Here is a 19,681-nt window from a genome sequence, read left to right as displayed (position 1 = left end):
GGTTTGACAGGAAAATGCTGGACGTCGCTCCAGCTTCCATTGACTTGCATTAAGTTGAGGTCATTTTTTTCAGCGAAAAATCAGAAAACAGTTTTTAATGAATTATGAGGGCGTCTGCTTTGTAAACAGAGAGAGTTGATCAATATGGATTGAACACTCAAAAGTTCAAACTGTAACGCAAATGTTTAACCACTTTGTTAACAGCAGGGTCAGCTATGCATTGCATCAGAGCTGGTATCAAAATACATTTTGTTTATTAATATAAACTTTTTTATTTTAGAAAGCATTACTGCAATTATTATTATTTTTTATTTATTTGCTCTGTAATTAGTATTTGGTGCTGAGTACGTTACTTACCTGTACATTCCTCAATAACAAAGATTGCATGATTAAATAAGGGACACATCTGTTATAGCTCATGCCACAAAATGGCCCCAAATAAACCTAGGTAACCTGTGAATCGAGCGCTTAGAAGGACACCACCAGCCGAAATAGCTCCCATCGTCCTCTAACCACTAGGGAACTTCATGCTGGCTGCACCAAAAAAGTAGCTTTCCACCACTACAGACGGGCAAAACTGTCAAAATCTGTTACCCGGAATCTCCCAATCTTTCCATTCCAAATCCGTTCCGCAGTGTAAAATTCGTAGACGGATTGTTCCAGTTTCAATCCGTGCAAATTTAAACAAAAAAAAACTGCCTTGGATACAATTCACTGGTGGATTTTAAGAATCCAATTCACAGATTGGGATTGCGGAACCGAGGATTGGATTGGTAAAATTGACCAGCGGATTGCTTGATTCGCTGATTATCGGTGATAAAAAAATCCAAAAAAGTCAAATCACCCTTTTATTTTTTTAATTCAAAATGTTTATTGATGTTCAGGAAATACATAAATACACATGACATCCATTATCTTTAGTAACATCCATACAAATCATAAAAACATATATTCGTAAATCTAGGAGTGGAAGAGGGGGAAGGCTCTTTCCTTTGCTTTGTGAAATCCTATGACTTGATCCTACACTACCTCTCACCTCCCCATGTGGTCCAGTCCACCTCTAATTGTCTACTTAGCTCGACGTCTGCTGTCGAGGTTGCCCATCCAAGTCACCCTTTTTGAGATTGATTTGCTGGAAATACATGGACCGAGGAACTGGCCTATCCGCAGCGAATCTAAATCCGCCCCCAAAATTTTCCCATCTCTAGTCACCACCCAGACCTGTCAAAAAGGACACCAAGGATCACTGCTCAGACATCCCCGTCTGTAGTAGGATCTGCTTCCTCCACAGGGTACCTCACCAATTACTGGGATCACACAGACTCTCGCAAGGGCTGTGAATACTTACAAAATTACACTGTGGTTTCTGGTGATGATGAGGCCTACTTCCAAGTCGGAGGCCACACAGCTCCCAGAAAGCACACAAAAAAAATCAACACTTTAAAATGAAATGCAGTGGGTAGCATGCAAGCTCACAATTGGTTCAGGCAAAATAGCTATTAAACTAATAGATTAAATAGAAGGTAATGATGCTGTACATAAAAGTGTAGCATACAGACAATTACAGTGAATAAATGGGAAGCTATAAAGAAATCCTCAACTGTACTTGCAAGGATGCTGGCTGCACTAAGTTTAGTCTTGGATGAAAACTCCTTGTAGCATGGATAATAGTTTGTTGTAGGGAGGGAATCTGGTTTACAAGGTCCATGGATTACAGGTTCACTGATTACAGGCCTGCAAGTAGCATCAGGTCTACTTCACCCAGGAAAAGCCATGGAAAGTGGGCCAGGTCTCAGGTAGATACACTAGTCTTTTGTAGGGCAAGGATGGGCTCCTAGAATCAGCTCCTGTACTTAAGGGTGCTGGTTTTTAAACTGTTGTCAGTGTAAACCCCAAAGTCGACGTGAGCCAATCCGAATTTGAGCTGTGTCCATTCTCCAGCCCATGTTTTCCATAGACCAATCAAGATAGATCTCAGAACTTTAAACAACTGCTAATTCGAGATTCTGAAACTTTAGAGGCAGTCCAAGTGGCACTTTAAAAATATATTTATTTTAATATATACGGCCTTTGATTACCTTTATAGAAAACGAATTACCAAGGCTGCCAATCGATTCATTCTCCTGTGATCAATCAACAAAAATCCTGCTTCCCAGTGTGCGTAAAGTGGGGAAGTGCGTAAAAACCTGCTATAGAAGTCAAAGGCTGCTCATAATATTAAAACTCATTAAAAATGTCAGTTGAATGGAGTTGAATAAAGAAAATGTTATAAGTATTATCTAATAATATAGAATTGATTTATTTAAAAAAACACATGTTGCGTAACCCCCACCCCCTCTAAAGGGCTGCTAATATGGTTAGCGTATACCGGACCCCACTCTGTGTTGCCATGGGATCATGACATCACAGAGAGTTTTTAAGGAGAGGAGAAAGTTGAGAAAGCAGGTTCCAGGAGGACAAGAAGAGAGGAGCCTCGGGGAGGAGAGATATGGATGTTCACAATGCATTAGTACAGACCAGGCCCCCCTCTACTTTGTTATGTTATCGCTAGGGGCAGTACCAAAGTTAAGATGGGATCCCAGAAGAAGATTAAGGGAGTCCAATATAAGCTTCGAGGTATGAAAATGGCATGACACAGTGGGCCTCAGTAACGAGGATTTGTGGGTGCTGGCTGATGGGCTCTCACCGTGGATCTGCATTAACAGTTTACTTAAGCTGCAGGGAACTGGCAGTTCCCAGAACGACCAAAGGTATTCGGGTCACTTGTACAGGACCTGCAAGGATTCTCAATGGGCCTAGCAGTACAAAGAAAATATAGAAGAGTATCCCGAACAGAAAAAAGGGAGATCCGGATCTCAGAACAGTTAAGAAACTAAGAGATATACCTCACACTCAGAGTGTTCACAGTGGGCATTCATGGAAGCATGTAATGTGTCATAACTATAAAGAAATAAAGACACAATACAACGTTGCTTAAAGTGTGATGTGCGGTCCCCGTGCCTTGTGATCTGAATAAAAGACTGTTTATGACAAATGTTTCTGGCGCCCATTATTCCACAACTTTCCTACATCATTGCCCAGCAGGCTTGAATCATGTTTTGATCAAAAGATGCCACCAAATTGCTCATTTGTTACACAGACTTAGGTTCTAAATATAAACCTCACTAGTATATTTTAGCCCAAATTGGTAGGTGCAGGATCTATTCTTTTGTTTTCCATCATTGCCCAGCCGCCTGAATCCAGCACTCTGAGTCAAGGTAACCCATGAAGAGTAGCCATACATAACTGTGACAGAGCGGCCTGTAGGCGAGATCAGTTAAGAGTCCACACATAAATTTTAGGGTGAACCATAACATTGAGTGGTTTATTTTCTCCACAAACAACAAATCATTTGGCACACTGTCCCTTTAAGGCAAAACAAAAAGCATATAAAGAAAGCCTACTCCACTTTGGAGACTAAATAAAGAGTACAGGCCCTAACTATCTGACTGGCTGGATAGGCCAGTTCCCTGTCCCAAAACATATAACATACTGTCAGGGAACAATATATATGAAAGTCTTATCTGACTGTGCTGGTCCGGCATTGGTAGAAACTGAAAATATATACCTTAGTCTGGCCCCTTTGGAGAAATAGTTGAAGAACACTGGTTTCGAGATTACAAAACATCACTTCTTATAAGTATACTGAGGAACAAGGGCCTCATTGGTCATGTGTAATACCTATTTATACTGTTTACATTAGGCCAATAAAAGTTAGCAGAAGCTGCAAAGATTCCAGCAATTTACATAAGACTAAAAGTCAGATTAACTAAAAGTGGAGGCATTTGGCTGGTTGATAAATGTTATTTTTACGGCAGCCTAGAATTCAACTTTAAGAGTTTTCTTCTTGTTTTCGTGTCTTCTTTGTGTTGTCTCTGACGAAATGTATTTCTGCAAAATGTTTATCACTATGACATTGTGTTTTTATGGTACACTTAAGTGCTTCAGAGGAAATGGAGAGTGTTTTAATACAGCTGATTTACTCTGTCAGGTCTACAATAATCTCCTTACTGCCTAATTATCAGCCTCAGCTTAATTTACTCTACACATAATGTTTGCTGATGCACATATGGCCTCATATCTCAGAAAACGATGCACATAGCAGGTAGTTTGTGTAACGATAGGAAACGGAGATCTACTGTTGACCGAAAATGTGCAATTTAACTCTCTGTCTCTACTGCATACGGCCGATAATTTTTTTGCCAATGTATGAAATGAAAACACTTGATTATTTAATGTTATCATTTTGTATTCTGTTGACAGTAAACTATGTAAACACATTTAAAATCATATGTAAAGGTTTATCAATCTTCTGATTAAATGTGTAATAACACAGGTTAAGATAAGGATAATATTTTTTTCCTATATGTAGCTGTTGCAGTGTAAACAGCTCTGTACATATAATGTTATAGGCATAAACATCCCTATCTAAAATCCCTTATATTCTTGTTTCAGTGATTTTTTTCACGGTTTTAAGGAACTGACATCTATTTCAAAGGCAGTGAGAAGATCACTGAGCTCCCTGCTTCTCTCGGATAGAATCCACTTTTTCATTTCTTTAAATGAATGCGTAATTACGTTTGAAATAGCAGCCCGATGTTTCCCAAGACAATTCTCTGTAACGTTCTCGCTCCCGCTCTCATTCATCTACTTTGTTGTTCAACCAAAAGCAACAGAACAGAAAAGATTGAGGAGAGTTTGGTACGTCGGATAAAGCTGATATTTAGAGAAACCTGCAGTAGTTGACATGTTCTTTGTTTAATAATAACAGAGGTATATCAGCTTTTAATGCAGTGCAGTGGAAGCACTGTATATTAAGCGGTAATGGGGAATGGCAGGGTGTGCAGAGCTGTCGGAGACTTGCAAATGCACCACAAGCGGCATTGTTATTTTCTGTATGGTGGAGGGTTATTGACACTTTTTTTTTACCCAACATAACTTGGTTTTACCCTCATACCAGCTCCATGTTGCATAGCCAGCAATCAACATCACACTGATAAGACCCAAAAGGTCAAAACAGCTGTCTTTGAGACAGGTTTACTGGCTATGCATTTTATCCCAGGCTGTGCTGAGAATCTGTGTAACACAGCAGGCATAAGCTTATAGGGGTCCATGTTAACATTGATGAGAAGTAAAGAGTGATACACTTGTAGCCAGGTACCCCCATTGTACTGCCTGATTTTTTTCCATCTAAGTGTACGTGCGATACTTACCTTACCTGCAATGAGATAATATAATCACTTTTAATACACTGCGAGTTTTGCGCTTTTTGTTGTTGTTGTAGTTTCCATTATGTGAAGGGTACTGGGGCTCCTGGGGTCTCAAGGGACCAGAACCGCCTGAAGGGGACTACAACATGATTATCCACCTAAAATTACTCAACTGTATGTGCGGGTAGTGTCCCAGGGGAGGCTCTCGAAATTCGAGTGGCCAGAACCTCCGTTAAAGGAGCTGCAGCGATACAATAGCGGTTCCCACCAAAACGGGAGAACTGCGTGGTAAGCTTTGCAAGATGCAAGCTTTGTGCTTGGCTTGGTGCGAAAGCTGAAGCTGCCCAATAGTAAAGAGGTCCTGCGGGGACTACAAGACCCAACAGCCCCTGGAGCTGCTACACATGTGATGCCACAGCAGCCAATAGGGCTTAGAGCTTCCCCTGAGGAGAAAGATACATTTTTGGCGCGCTGAGGGCTTGCGAGGAGTTGGAGCTGGGTCAAGGTTAGGGGAGGTTGTGTGTGCAGGGGTTAGGGGAAGCTCTAAGCCCTATTGGCTGCTGTGGCATCACATGGGTAGCAGCTCCAGGGGCTGTTGGGTCTTGTAGTCCCCGTAGGACCTCTTTACTATTGGGGCCGCGTGTGCGATCTCTCCTGCGCATGCGCAACTTCGGGAAGTCCCTGCACTATCGCGCGTCGCATCTGCGCATGTGCGAGACTTGCACTGTCCGCCACGGCTGTTCTGCACATGCGCAAGCCTTGCAAACATGGCGGCGCCCTACCGCAGATGCCCCCGGGGGCCCCCGGTGACGCGATCGCCCCCGCAGCTCCCCGACATGCCAAAGGGGTCCCTGCCACTGAGCGGAGGTAAGGGGCACCAGGGGGAACCCTACAACACTAGGAAGTCCTTCGTCTCCTCTTTCAGGTTCTGAAGGGAAATCGCAATTCCTATCTCGCTTGCTTTGAGGTGGCGAGAGGAAAAAAATACGAGTTGTTTAGAAAAACGATTTATCCTTTTGCAGTTTTCAGAGCTACTAGAATACAGCAAGTTTTGCAAAAAAAAAATTGATTTTGGTAATTCCGTAGGGATTTGCAGTGCCAGAATGAGAACGCTACTAAAAAAGCCTTTTTCACATGGTTTGGACATACGAAAAGGGCTTACAGAATAGTAAAACATGCAAATGCGCTTGTAAAGTGCACTTTAGATGTGTTAATTCACATTTCAAAGCTGTAGAATAGGCCCCAGTGCTGGCTATCTAGGTAACTATTAATTCAGTGCAGCCAATCGAAATATTTGAAGTCTTTCAGTTTCTGCTTCAAACGTTAGAAGGTTCTTTGCCATATTCAAAATACATCATGCAAGTTTATTAGTCAGATAGATTTTAATTGATTTATACGGTAGCTTCCTGAGATGTGTAGATTTGTTGCATTAATGGAGTTTTTCATAGATACACACAAGAACGTTAAAATCATGGCAACAGAGTCATGCATCCCTAAAAAGTGCAATAAATAACCCCTACTATACTTCTTGGATTGCATCACAAAACCAATCCATTGGCTGCTAGCAAAGACAGCAAAAACCTGGGAAATGAATATATTATCGCCTATATAAACACCCTTTGGTTGAATAGAATGAAGGTGTCTAATGGCAGAAGGTTGCTTCGTAAATATTATTTATTTTATTTATTTATTTATAAAATATTTTACCAGGAAGTAATACATTGAGAGTTACCTCTCGTTTTCTAGTATGGCACAGAGTTAAGACAAATAATACATGTTTACAAATACAGTTACATAAATGAGCAGGGTATATATTATATAAAAGACATTGCATGCACAGTTAAAGATAATATATATTATGGGTGTATGAAACAGTTACAGACCAGATTAAAATGTGTGACAGCCTTAGATTTGAAAGAACTTAAACTGGTGGTGGATGTAAGATTCTCTGGTAGGTTGTTCCAGTTTTGGGGTGCACGGTAAGAGAAGGACGAGCGGCTGGATACTTTATTGAGCCTTGGGACCATGAACAGTCTTTTGGAGTCAGATCTCAGGTGGTAGGAGCTGCATGTGGTAGGGGTGAGGAGCTTGTTCAGGTAGCTGGGTAGCTTGCTCATAAAGAATTTGAAGGCAAGACAGGACAGGTGAACTTTGCGCCTAGACTCGAGTGATGACCAATCTAGTTCTTTGAGCATTTCGCAGTGATGTGTGTTATAGTTGCATTGGAGAACAAAACGACAAATTGAATTGTAGAGGGTGTCAAGTTTGCTAAGGTGGGTCTGAGGTGCTGAGCCATATACTATGTCTCCATAGTCAATAATTGGCATTAGCATCTGCTGTGAGATATGTTTTCTGACCAGGAGACTTAGGGAGGACTTGTAAAGTACCCCTAGTTTGGCATAGGTCTTAGTTGTCAGTCAAACGATATGCCCAGGTATTTAAAACTAGTAACAGGAGTTAGGGTGGTGTTAGTGTTGGTTCTAATCTGGAGCTCAGTTGCTGGAAGCTTTAAAAATGTAGTTTTGGTCCCAAATACCATTGTTACAGTCTTGTCAGTGTTTAAAAACAGTTTGTTTTGGGAAATCCAGTTTTCGAGTCTGAAAAAGTCAAACTGAAGTATGTGTTGAAGGTCAGAGAGGCTATGGTTGTGTGCATATAGAATTGTGTCATCTGCATATGTGTATTGAGGCTTCCTGACAAGCTGTGGGAAGATCATTGATGAACACTGAGAAGAGTAGGGGCCCCAGAACAGAGCCTTGCGGGATGCCACAGGTGATGTCCAGGGGGTTAGAGTTAGAGCCAGAGATGGACACGTGTTGGGATCTACCTGATAGGTAGGACTGAAACCAGTTTAAAGCATGCTTCCCTATTCGAGAGCTCTGGAGTTTAAGTAGGATAGCATGATCAACAGTATCAAAAGTCTTTGCAAAATCTAGGAATACTGCACCAGTGAGTTGACCCCGTTCCATTCCACACTGGATTTCATTGCAAACTTTTAGCAGGGTAGTTACGGTAGAGTGTTTGGGGCGAAAGCCAGATTGGAATTGGCTAGGGAAATTTGTCTTGTTATAGTAGTCACTTAATTGGGAGTGGACACATTTTTCCATGACTTTGGATAGGATTGGGAGAAGGGAGATTGGCCTGTAGTTTGAGACAGTGTTTTTGTCCCCACTTTTGAAGATTGGGACAACTCTGGCAGCTTTCCAGGTCTTAGGGATATGGCCTGCAGACAGGATAGAGTTGACTATGGTAGCAATTTGTTTGGCAATTGCTGGGGCACCAAGTCTTAGGAACCTAGATTGTAGTAAGTCAGGTCCACATTGGCTGCTTAGTTTTAATTTGAGAAGCACTTGTGTAATCTCCTCTTCGGATACTGGGTCAAATTGAAAAGTGTGGGCAGTGTTTGGAGGGGGTGGGGCTATAGGGGTACTCCCAGAATGAGATTCAGGTTTGCAGTTTGGGCTGCGTTTCGCTAATAAGTTAGTAGCACACCCCACAAAGTAATCATTGAATGCATTTGCAATGTCGGTGGGGTTTGTCAGAGTAATATCGCCCTTAGTGATATTACTTGGCTGTTGGTGGTTAGAAGGCTGGAATATGTTGTTGATAACCTTCCAAAAGTTAGCTGGGTTTGATGTGTTCTGGAGGAGATTGTCAGAGTAATATTGTGCTTTTGCATGCTTTGTTTGCCTTGGGCACATGTTCCACAGGCATCTGTAGTGATTGAGATCCTTGGTAGTGCCAGATACTTTGTGGCTTTTCTACAAGGCATCCCTGAACTGGTAGAGTGCTATAAGATCAGGTGTAAACCATGGAACGTGGGCACCCCGTACCCTTATTCTGCGTAGTGGAGCTGTAAACCATGGAACGTGGGCACCCCGTACACTTATTCTGCGTAGTGGAGCATGGGTATCACAGAGTTTTAAGAACTCGGATTGGAAATAGTCAAGCGCAGAATCGGGGTTGGGAATTAAATCGATTCTGTGCCAAGGGCAGTTGGTAAGTTCAGCCAGAAACTGTTGTGGGTTAAAGTTTCTAAATGTTCTAGTGAGGAGAACTTTAGGGCTTGATTGGGGCGGTTTAATGTTCTTTACACAGTACACTATTGCATGGTCACTGAAAATGTCAGGAAGGATGCCAGAGGATTGGATTCGGCTGGGATTTGAGGAGAGAATCCAGTCAAGCAGGGAATGGTTGTGCGATTTCAGGTTTGTTCGTGTGGGTTGGGAAATGAGTTGCGATAGGTTAAGCGATTTAGGGCCTCATGCAGAGAGCAGCGCTATGCAGAATTGGAGAGGGGGAAAAATTTTACCTTTTTTGGAGAGTTTTTATGTCCATATGCAGAAAGGGCAGAAAACTGCCTTTCTGCATATGGAGAGTTTCAACCAGCGCTATGAGCGCTATTAGCGCTGTTGAAACTACTGGGGAAAAAATCGCGTTTTTTTTTTTTTCCCTCTCCACCGGCCGCGGAGCGCCAGCTGCTTGGTGGAGAGGGAAAATGTTGAAAATCGCGCCATTTTTTTGCCGCGAACAGCCACTAGATGGCGATCGCGGCTCTCTGCATACGGCAGAGAAAAAAACTGGAGAGAATTTAAACTCTCCAGGCGCGCGGCGAATTTGAAGGGGAAAAAAAAAATGGCGCTTTTTTTTAAACTTGCCGGTTTCTGCCTTTCTGAAGGCAGAATCCGCCAATTAATGCCGCTTTCACTTTTTGCGCTGCTCTCTGCATGAGGCCCTTAATTTGTGTGTGGATTTTGTGGTTTTTAGGGTCGAGCCAATTGAAGTTGAAATCCCCAAGAACTAGCAGCTCACTCTTCTCATTCAGAGAGGAAATGGAGCCAAGAATCTGGGTGATATCAGTCAGAGATTGTAGAGGGGCTTTAGGGGGGCGGTAGATGCCAGCAAGCAAGATGGGCTTAGAAAAGGGGAGGCAGATTCTGCCAACTAGGATTTCAAAAGAGGGTGGGCTTGGGGGGCAGTGTAACAGTGTAAATTGTAAAGGGTCTGCAATATAAAATAACACCCCTCCTCCTCTCTTTGACCTATCTCTCCTAGAAATGGAGTATCCCTGAATGGCAATATGTGCATCAGGGGTTTTAGGGGTTAGCCATGTTTCTGTAAGAATGATGGCTTTTGGTTTATGCATAAGGCACCATGCCATTAGTTCATCCAGTTTGGGCAGCAGACTCCGGATATTTATATGGGCGACAGATAGCCTTTTTGAATTTGAAGGGGGTATTCTCAGGGGTATGGGACAGAGTTGAAGTGGGAGGGCCTGGGTTAGATTCAATATCACCTGCCCACTACATTCCAAAAAGATTCTCAAATATTTATTTGTAAAATACCAATGTTACATTTCTTGTGTTTGTACCCGATACATAATTAGAGCTCATCTAGTTTTTATTGCCTTAGCAGTTTTCATGAGGATACAGCACCGGAGATGATTAGATGGGGTTATTTGAAAAGAAAGGTTAAATAAATGCAGGATACAGTAGTACAGTTTTCTTCTTGAGAAATGAAAGCATTTCACAAGAAAATATAATGCTGCAGTACAAAATGTGGGCAATTCATCTGGTGTCTTACAGTTTCTTGAATTTCTTCAGTAATCTATTTGCACCATCGCCAAAGAAATGATCCACACAGCGTGATAGAAATTTGTCTCTACGTTCAGAGGCTGTAGAAAATATTCCAGAAGCTGTCACATGTGAACTTTCCAATTTCTTCACTACTATGTTTAAAAAATATATATCTTTGAAAATGGTGGAAGAAAATCAAGTAAATCAATAGGATTTGATACTTATTTTCAGCTGTTTAACTTTTTATATATATATTTTTTAGCATGCTCAATCCTAGAAATATCTGTAGAGGTGCTACTGGTAGGTTCCTGTACTAGAGAACATTTGCGCCCATATTTAGTAAACACCTTTTTGGCACTGGAAACAGCTTATTGTCCATTTAATGGGCTGCAATATGTCACATGGCCCCATGGAATAACACTGTTTAATAAATGTGGGTCTTGATGTAAAATTATTTATAGGTTTTCAAGATGGTAGCTACAGATGTAGCAAGACTTACTGTCCCCAGTAAAGAGAAGAGCCACCAAATGAATAAAGGGGATGGGCAATCTGATATATAAGGAGAGGCTAGCTAAATTAGATTTATTTACATTAGAAAAGAGGCGTCTAAGAGGGGATATGATAATTATAACTTATACTATATTAGTGAAAGCACTGTATGTTTGCCTGCCTGCATGCATGCATGCCTGCCTGGATGTCCGGTGTCCCTAGGGGAAATCTCATTGGTCCCTTGGCCCGCCCGCCCCCGCACACCTCTCATTGGCCTGAGGCGGAGTGACGGGCCAAGGGACACACACACACACACAGGGAACACAGGGACACACACACACACACAGGGAACACAGGGACACACACACACAGGGGGGGACACACACACACAGACACAGACACACACACACACACACACACACACACACACACACACACACACACACACACACACACACACACACACACACACACACACACACACACACACACACACACACACAGGGACACAGGGACACACACACACAGTGACAGACACACACACAGTGACACACACACACAGTGACACACACACACACACACACACTGTTACATACATTAGCGGGGCTCACAGTGTTAGCAGCACCCGCGCGCACCTCCTCCTCTCCCCGTGTCTCCCGCGCTTTCACCCTGACCCCCCCTCCCCCGGCGCCGCTACATTCAGCGGGACACACACACTATTATTACCCCTTCAGCGCCCCCCCCCCACCCACCCAGTGTCAGCGGCCGTGCAAGACCCCCCCTCTATATCTCCCACCTCTCCCCCCCCCCCACACATATACATGCCCCCCCCCCGGCGCTACAACTCACCCCTCCCCGGCGGGGGAACAGCCAGTGGCCAGGCAGGCTGCCTCGCGGCGCCGAGTGCCCAAGATGGCGGCGCCCGGGACACAGCGGGGGAGCGGCCACAACACGCTGCCTCCCGCCTCAGATCCACGTGGGACCTGCCGGATGTGAGTGGCCTTCACCTCCCCTCTACCCCCCCTTCACCTCCCCAACACCCCCTCCCCTCCAGTGTCAGTGTCTCCCCGATCCCCCCCCCCGGCGCCGCAACAGTCAGCGGGGGAGCGAGCGAGCGCCCGGGACACAGCGGGAGAGCGGCCACAACACACTGCCTCCCGCCTCAGATCCACGTGGGACCTGCCGGACGGGTGAGTGAGCGGCCTTCACCTCCCCTCACCTACCCCTCACCCCCCATCAGCTCCCCTCACCCCCTTTCACCTCCCCTCACTCCACTTCTCCCTTCCACCCCCCTTCACCTCCCCATTTACCTCCCCCCCTCCACCCCCCCTTCACCTCCCCTCCACCCCCATTCACCTCCCCTCCACCCCCCCCCCCTTCACCTCCCCTCCACCCCCCCCCTTCACCTCCCTTCCACCCCCCCTTCACCTCCCTTCCACCCCCCCTTCACCTCCCTTCCACTCCCCCCCTTCACCTCCCCTCCACCCCCCCTCCACCTCCCCTCCACCCCCCCTCCACCTCCCCTCCACCCCCCCACCTTCACCTCCCCTCCACCCCCCCTTCACCTCCCCTCCACCCCCCCTTCCCACCGCCCCCCCCCCCTTCCCACCGCCTCCCCCCACCCCTTCCCACCGCCTCCCCCCCCTTCCCACCGCCTCCCACCCCCCCTTCCCACCACCTCCCACCCCCCCTTCCCACCGCCCCCCCCCCTTCCCTCCGCCCCCCCCTTCCCCCCCCTCCTCTAACCCTTCCCCCCCCTCCTCTAACCCTTCCCCCCTCCTCCACCCCTTGCCCCCCTCCTCCACCCCTTGCCCCCCTCCTCCACCCCTTGCCCCCCTCCTCCACCCCTTGCCCCCCTCTTCCACCCCCTCCTCCCCTTCCCGCCGCCCTTCGCCTTCATGCCCGCCTTACCGCCTCCCCACCCCCGCCTCTGCCTTTCACCCGCCCTTACTCCGGCCGCCTCTGCCTTTCACCCACCGCCTCACAGCCGCTGCACGCACTCAACAGACACCCGCCACACTCGACACATACCTGCCGCCACACACACCTGCTGCCTCCCGCCCCTACGCACCGACATCACTGACCCACCGCCTCACACCCTAGCAGGACCCCCACTCACAGACAGCACTCACAACCCACGCGCCAGCCGCCGCCTCACACCCTTGCAGGACCCCCACTCACAGACAGCACTCACAACCCACGCACCACCCGCCGCCTCACACCCTAGCAGGACCCCCACTCGCACACAGCACTCACAACCCACGCGCCACCCGCCGCCTCACACCCTAGCAGGACACACGACTCACATTTTTACATCACTTATGCCACCAAAATATACATTGTACTGTGGTGTGGTTACAATAAACCATTTTTATACAACATCGTATTACATTTTCTTCCATCTTTCTTTTCAATATTATTATCCAACCTTTACAACAAACAGTCACCTATTGTTCCACGATTTATAAATAATACTACCTATTACGCATTTACATCCCGGGCAACGCCGGGTCTCTCAGCTAGTATAAATATATTCTGGGACAGTACAGGGAGCTTTCAAAGAACTATTCATCCCACGGGCAGTACAAAGGACTCGGGCCATCCCTTAAGGTTGGATGAAAGGAGATTTCACCAGCAACAAAGGAAAGTTTATTTACAGTAAGGGCAGTTACAATGTGAGATTCATTACCCATGGAGACTGTGATGGTAGATACAGTATCATCAAAAAAAGGTTGGGCATCTTTTTAGAAAGGAAAGGTATACAGGGATATACCAAATAAGTAAACATAGGAAGGATGTTGATCCAGGGAGTAATCTGAAGTCAAGATGGAATGTATTTTTCCCCCTTATCATTAGATGATATTTTGCTGGGGTTTTTTGTTTGCCTTCCTCTGGATCAATATACTGTAAGTACAAACATAGGATGAAGTATCTGTTGTGTAAATTTAGCATAGGTTGAATTTGATGAACATACAGGATGACTTTTTTCAACCATATATGCTATGTAACTATGTAACTATATAATTAAGGGCCGGGCCACCATCCCACTCCTGACACATATCACCTGCCTCCCGCCTGCCCTTCTGCATTAAATCACCTCCGCCCGCTTCTCTGGATCAAAAGACCTCCCTCCCACCTCCCTCCCACCTGCTCCTCTTTGATTGAAATCACTTCCCACCAGCCTACTCCTCTGAATCAAATCCCCTCTTGCCCGCTCCTCCGTAACAAATCACCTCCCACCACCCGCTGCTCCGGAATAAATCACCTCCTGTCCGGCCCGCAGGATCAAATCACGTCCCTCCCGCCCCTTCTGATCAAATCACCTGACTGCATCATCTCCCTCCAATCCGCTTCTCCGGATCAATCACCTTCAACCCACCACTTACAAATCTACCCACACCAGCAAGTACAGGTGCGCCGACGAATATTCTAAAACTTGCCTTAAACTTGCCTTGGAAAATCTGGGTCTATCATCAACAAGATCCAGGTACGTGCTGGTACATGCTGGTACGTGCTGGTACATGCTGGGTACAAGTGCAAAACGTAATATATCAAAAGTGGCGCTCTATTATAAGCTTTGAACACGTGTTAATCCAATATTAATATATAAACCATAAATTAAATAAATATAGGTGATACAAACAAATCCTTTGAATGCTGCTGTGACCCAGTGCAGGACTGCTCTCTCAATCCCACGTGAATATGGCGACGTGGTGATCAAAGGGAAGCGCAAACATGTGGAGATATAAAAAAATAAACTGATGGTGCAGTATTGTGACAAATGGATAAGTATTCTTCTTTAGGTCTGCTGGTAATTATACCCACATTATTGAGACCTAAAGAAGAATACTTATCCATGTGTCACAATACTGCACCATCAGTTTTATTTTTTATATCTCCACATGTTTGCGCTTCCCTTTGATCACCACGTCGCCACATGCTGGGTACATGCTGCAACATTTCAGTGACATTTCTGCAGACAGACTAATGGAGGATTAACACAGCAGGGATCCCTGGCAGTCCATTCAGTTTGAATGGGACTGTCGGGGACCCCCGCTGTTAATCCGATGGGCCATTAGTCTGTCTGCAGAAATGTCACTGAAATGTTGCAGCATGTAACCAGCATGTACCCAGCATGTACCTGGGTCTTGTTGGTGATTGCCCCAGATTTGTTTTAGAATACTCATCGGCACTAAAGTAGTTCAAGAAATCTCAGCTCTGATTTGGCAAAAGTTCTGAGTATTACTAACTACTATTACCTTGAATATTGAGGAATCTGAGAGTAGGTATTTCAATATTGGCTGGAATTTGCATATATCTAACCCCTGCTCTACATCAAAGGATTTTTGCTACAAATGTGTTACCTTGCTGATGTGCAATTTCCTATTCTCTGGAATGGGTCATTATAAAAGACAGATTTCACACCTGTATTTTTTATAATACTAAATATTATGGTGAACGTAGAGGCGAAACAGCCACATTGAGAAATGCTTTCAGCTCACTATAATTTCAGCATATGTTGATACGTTTGATAGCTACTTTAACAAATCTCTAGTATACGATTTGCAATGAGCTGTTAGAACACAAATTTATTTATTCACTAAATGCAGTGTAATATTTTATTTCGAATGTAGAACAGGGAAGAAAAACGAAGCACCAAGTCCAGCTGTAGAATAGCAATAACACCAACAGGGATACGTACCAAAAATAAGCTATTTAATAGGATCCAGGCAAAGTAACAAACACACCTACGCGTTTCGGACCTCTACAGTCCTTTATCAAGGTGAATACAACCATAAGTTATGGAGCGACATTTATACTCACTTAACAAGCATGTAGCCCAATCGCGGAGCATATCCGCATACGTCACGCGGGTCGCGTAGATGACCTCTGACCCGTGACGTATGGTCGCGTGGTTACGCTGCATAATGCGTGCCCTGGTAGTCGCGTCATGCGCGAAGGAGGTGGGAGAATCACTGTACGCGCATAAACACATGCACCCGATGCTAGTGCCTCCCACTCCTTGAAAGAATAGCGCATGACGTCACTCCGTCACAGACATGTGACCAAAAAGGTCAAATGCTAAGCGTAGCTAGGCAACAGAGCCCAGTGCGTCCTGGAGCATGTAATACAAAACAAACACATCTTTATTAACATAAACAAAACAAAAAATTATATAAAAGCACTCCTAATGAGGAAAAGCATAATAATGATAAAACCAATAAAGAAATAAATTAAAAACAATTAGAAGTAACCTATGATAACAGTGTTTCAAGATCCTCATAGTTAGGTTGTATGATATTGTAAGGGTATAGTGGAGACATCTTATAATAACAAATTGATATACATAAAGTGTAAGCTCCACAGCCCAGAGAGATAATGAAAACAGAGACCTTCTTGACAATGTCTACATAATGAATCTGACAATCTAATACATCTTAAGCATATAGTCTATTTAATCATACACAGAAAATAGTGTCTACGCAAAGCTAGGTATCAAACAGAAGAGTACCAATATCCCAATCTGAGTTTAATCCATAAGGGATACGTGTTTGTAAAGTGAATATCCAATATAGTTCTCTTCTGTTTAAGATACCTAGTCTATTGCCACCTCTGATCGGATTCGATATATGTTCAATACCCTGAACACACAAATTATCTGAGTCTCCCATGTTACAATGACTAAAATGTTGAGATACGGGATGACTCAAATCTTTTTTGATAATTAATCTCAGGTGCTCGAGTATACGGACTTTCAAGTGTCTTACAGTCCTACCAATGTACTGTTTACCGCAACCGCAACTTAACAAGTATACCACAAAATTGGTATCACAATTGATAAATGAATTCACATAATATTTTTTTCCAGTTTTAAAAGAAACGAAATCTTTTTTGATATCCATATGTTTGCAAATTTTACATTTTGAACATGCATAATTACCCTTGGGTAATTTCTTAATCACTGATTTGTCTGAAGAGAACAAGCTGCCAGATACAAAGTTCGCAATGGTTTTAGCTTTGCTGAATACTATCTTAGGACCCTCATCGTATATATTTTTTAATAAAGGATCTGCTGCTAACACTCCCCAGTGTTTGTGAATGGATTCTCTAATGTTTTTAGATTGATTGTTATGTTGAGTAACAAAATATGGAAATTGGAAAGATTTTTTGTCTTTCTTACTTTGCACTCTTTTGAGCAAAACAGATCTATCCAAATTTCTCACCTCCCTGAGTGTTTTTTTGAGATCGTCTTTTGGATAACCTCTCGCTTCAAAACGCTCCATCAGCTCCTCGGATTGTTTTGCAAAGTCTTCATCATTTGTACAAATTCTTCTTAATCTAATGAGTTGGCTTTTTGGTATTCCTTTTAACAAGGATTTGGGGTGGCAGCTGTCAGCTCGCAAAAATGTGTTACGTGAATTTTCTTTGCGATATACCGTAGTGATAATTTGTTTGTGCATATTAACTGAAAGAAAAAAATCTAAAAAGTGAATATGGTGAGCATTGTGAGTGGAGGTGAATTTCAAATTAAATTCATTATTATTTAAATATTCTGTGAACAAAGAAAGAGAATGTGCATCCCCGTGCCAAATAAAAATAAGGTCGTCAATATAACGCCGGTAAAAAGTGATAAGGTGTCTATAGGGATTTCTCTCTCCAAACACGTGGACCGACTCCCACCATCCTAGGAATAAATTCGCATAGGACGGAGCAAAGCTGGTACCCATAGCGGTACCACGTGTTTGGAGATAAAAATCCCCATCGAACATAAAGTAATTATGTGTTAACAAAAATTGAATTGCATTAAGAATAAACGTGCTCTGTGCAGGTGAAAGTTCTGATTTTTGTAAATAAAATCTGACAGCTGCCAGCCCATGCTCATGTATTATCACTGTGTACAATGATGTGATGTCAAGACTAAGCCAAATAAAATTTGTTTCCCATGTGATGGAGTCGAGTTGTATCATGAGATCACCACTGTCCTTGATATATGATGGTAGTGTTTGCACTATGGTTTGTAGGAAGTGATCAACATATTTGGATACACCATCTCCCAAAGATCCAATACTAGCGACTATTGGCCTCCCAGGTGGGGAGACCAATGTCTTGTGGATCTTTGGGAGATGGTGAAAAATGGGAATGATAGGATAAGGGCAAAATAAGTATTCAAGCTCTTTGTCATCAAGTGCGCCTAGAATGGCCCCCTCATCTAAGAGGTTTTTCAGTTCTTTAATGAATGTTGATGTGGGGTCTCCTCTGAGTGAGATGTACGATGAACTATCATTAAGTTGTCGAAGTGCTTCAGTTTTGTAATCTGATTTATTCAGCACAACGATAGCACCCCCTTTGTCGGCCCCCTTGATGACAAGAGAGTTATTGGCTTTTAATGCATTCATGGCCGATCTTTCGCCATGAGTGAGGTTGTCTGCTCTATATTGTAATGGTTTAATTGAAAATGTATAGCCCTTTGCTAACAGAGATAGATCTCGTTCAATGAGTTGCTCAAACGCTGTTAGGCAGGGCCCTTTCATATGTGACGGATAGAACATTGATTTTTTCCTTAAACCTGAGGATCGTCTACCTAGAAAAGAGGAAGGTATATCATTTGTATCTCTATTTTCATCAACAAGATCTTTCATGTCTTGTACACAACACATCTCTTGAAAATTAAGGGACCCCTCTCCCTTCTGGCTATCGCAACTCAATGTATCATCAAAGACAGTATGCTCAATTGTATCATATGTATCAGTCTCTTTTTGATGGTAAAACCTTTTCAATGTAAGTTTGCGTATATACTTGTAGAGGTCAATAACAGTCTCAAACAATTTAAAGTCACTACATGGGGCGAACTTCAAACCCTTATCCAGCACGGATAGTTCATCCACACTAAGTATGTGGTCTGAAAGATTGATAATTCCTGTGTTTTCAATTAACAGTTCTTTTTCCTCTTTTGGGGATTTTTTGGAGTTCCTTTTCTTTCCCCTCCTTGTGTGTCTGTAGTGACCCTGTTTTTTGACCCAAAGATGGTCCTGGATTCATATTCAGCCTCCCTCAGATGACTTGATGATTCTCCCCCTCTTCGTTCGCTGTATCTATCAACCCCATAGTTTTGGCCACCATTATCTCTCTCATTAGATATCAGGGTTCTAGGTAAGGTCTCATAATCTGAACCCTCTGATTCTCCACTAGCTGAGTGTGAGAAGGAGATGTTCTTTTTTAGTATAGACTTTTTTTGTTGTGGATCCTTGGGTTTATTTGATTTGTGGGGTGTTGAGGAGTTAAAGTTCCTTTTGAAATTAGGGATTTTCTGCCAAACATAAATCTGGTTACGGGCATAATCTTGCTTATCCCTCTCAAATTTTAATT

At 43.7% G+C, this 19,681-nt stretch overlaps 1 protein-coding gene across 5 annotated transcripts in view; it reads left to right on the top strand.

The window, feature by feature from the left end:
* Nucleotides 1-19,681, top strand: part of CTNNA2 (catenin alpha 2) — a 1,818,882-nt gene that overhangs the window by 1,242,603 nt on the left and 556,598 nt on the right. The window lies entirely within an intron of this gene.

This window comes from Ascaphus truei, chromosome 1 (genome assembly GCF_040206685.1).
Source record: "Ascaphus truei isolate aAscTru1 chromosome 1, aAscTru1.hap1, whole genome shotgun sequence".
Taxonomy (NCBI): Eukaryota; Metazoa; Chordata; class Amphibia; order Anura; family Ascaphidae; genus Ascaphus; species Ascaphus truei.
The sequence above is the reverse complement of the archived record's forward strand: the minus strand, read 5'-3'. Positions and strand labels throughout refer to the sequence as shown.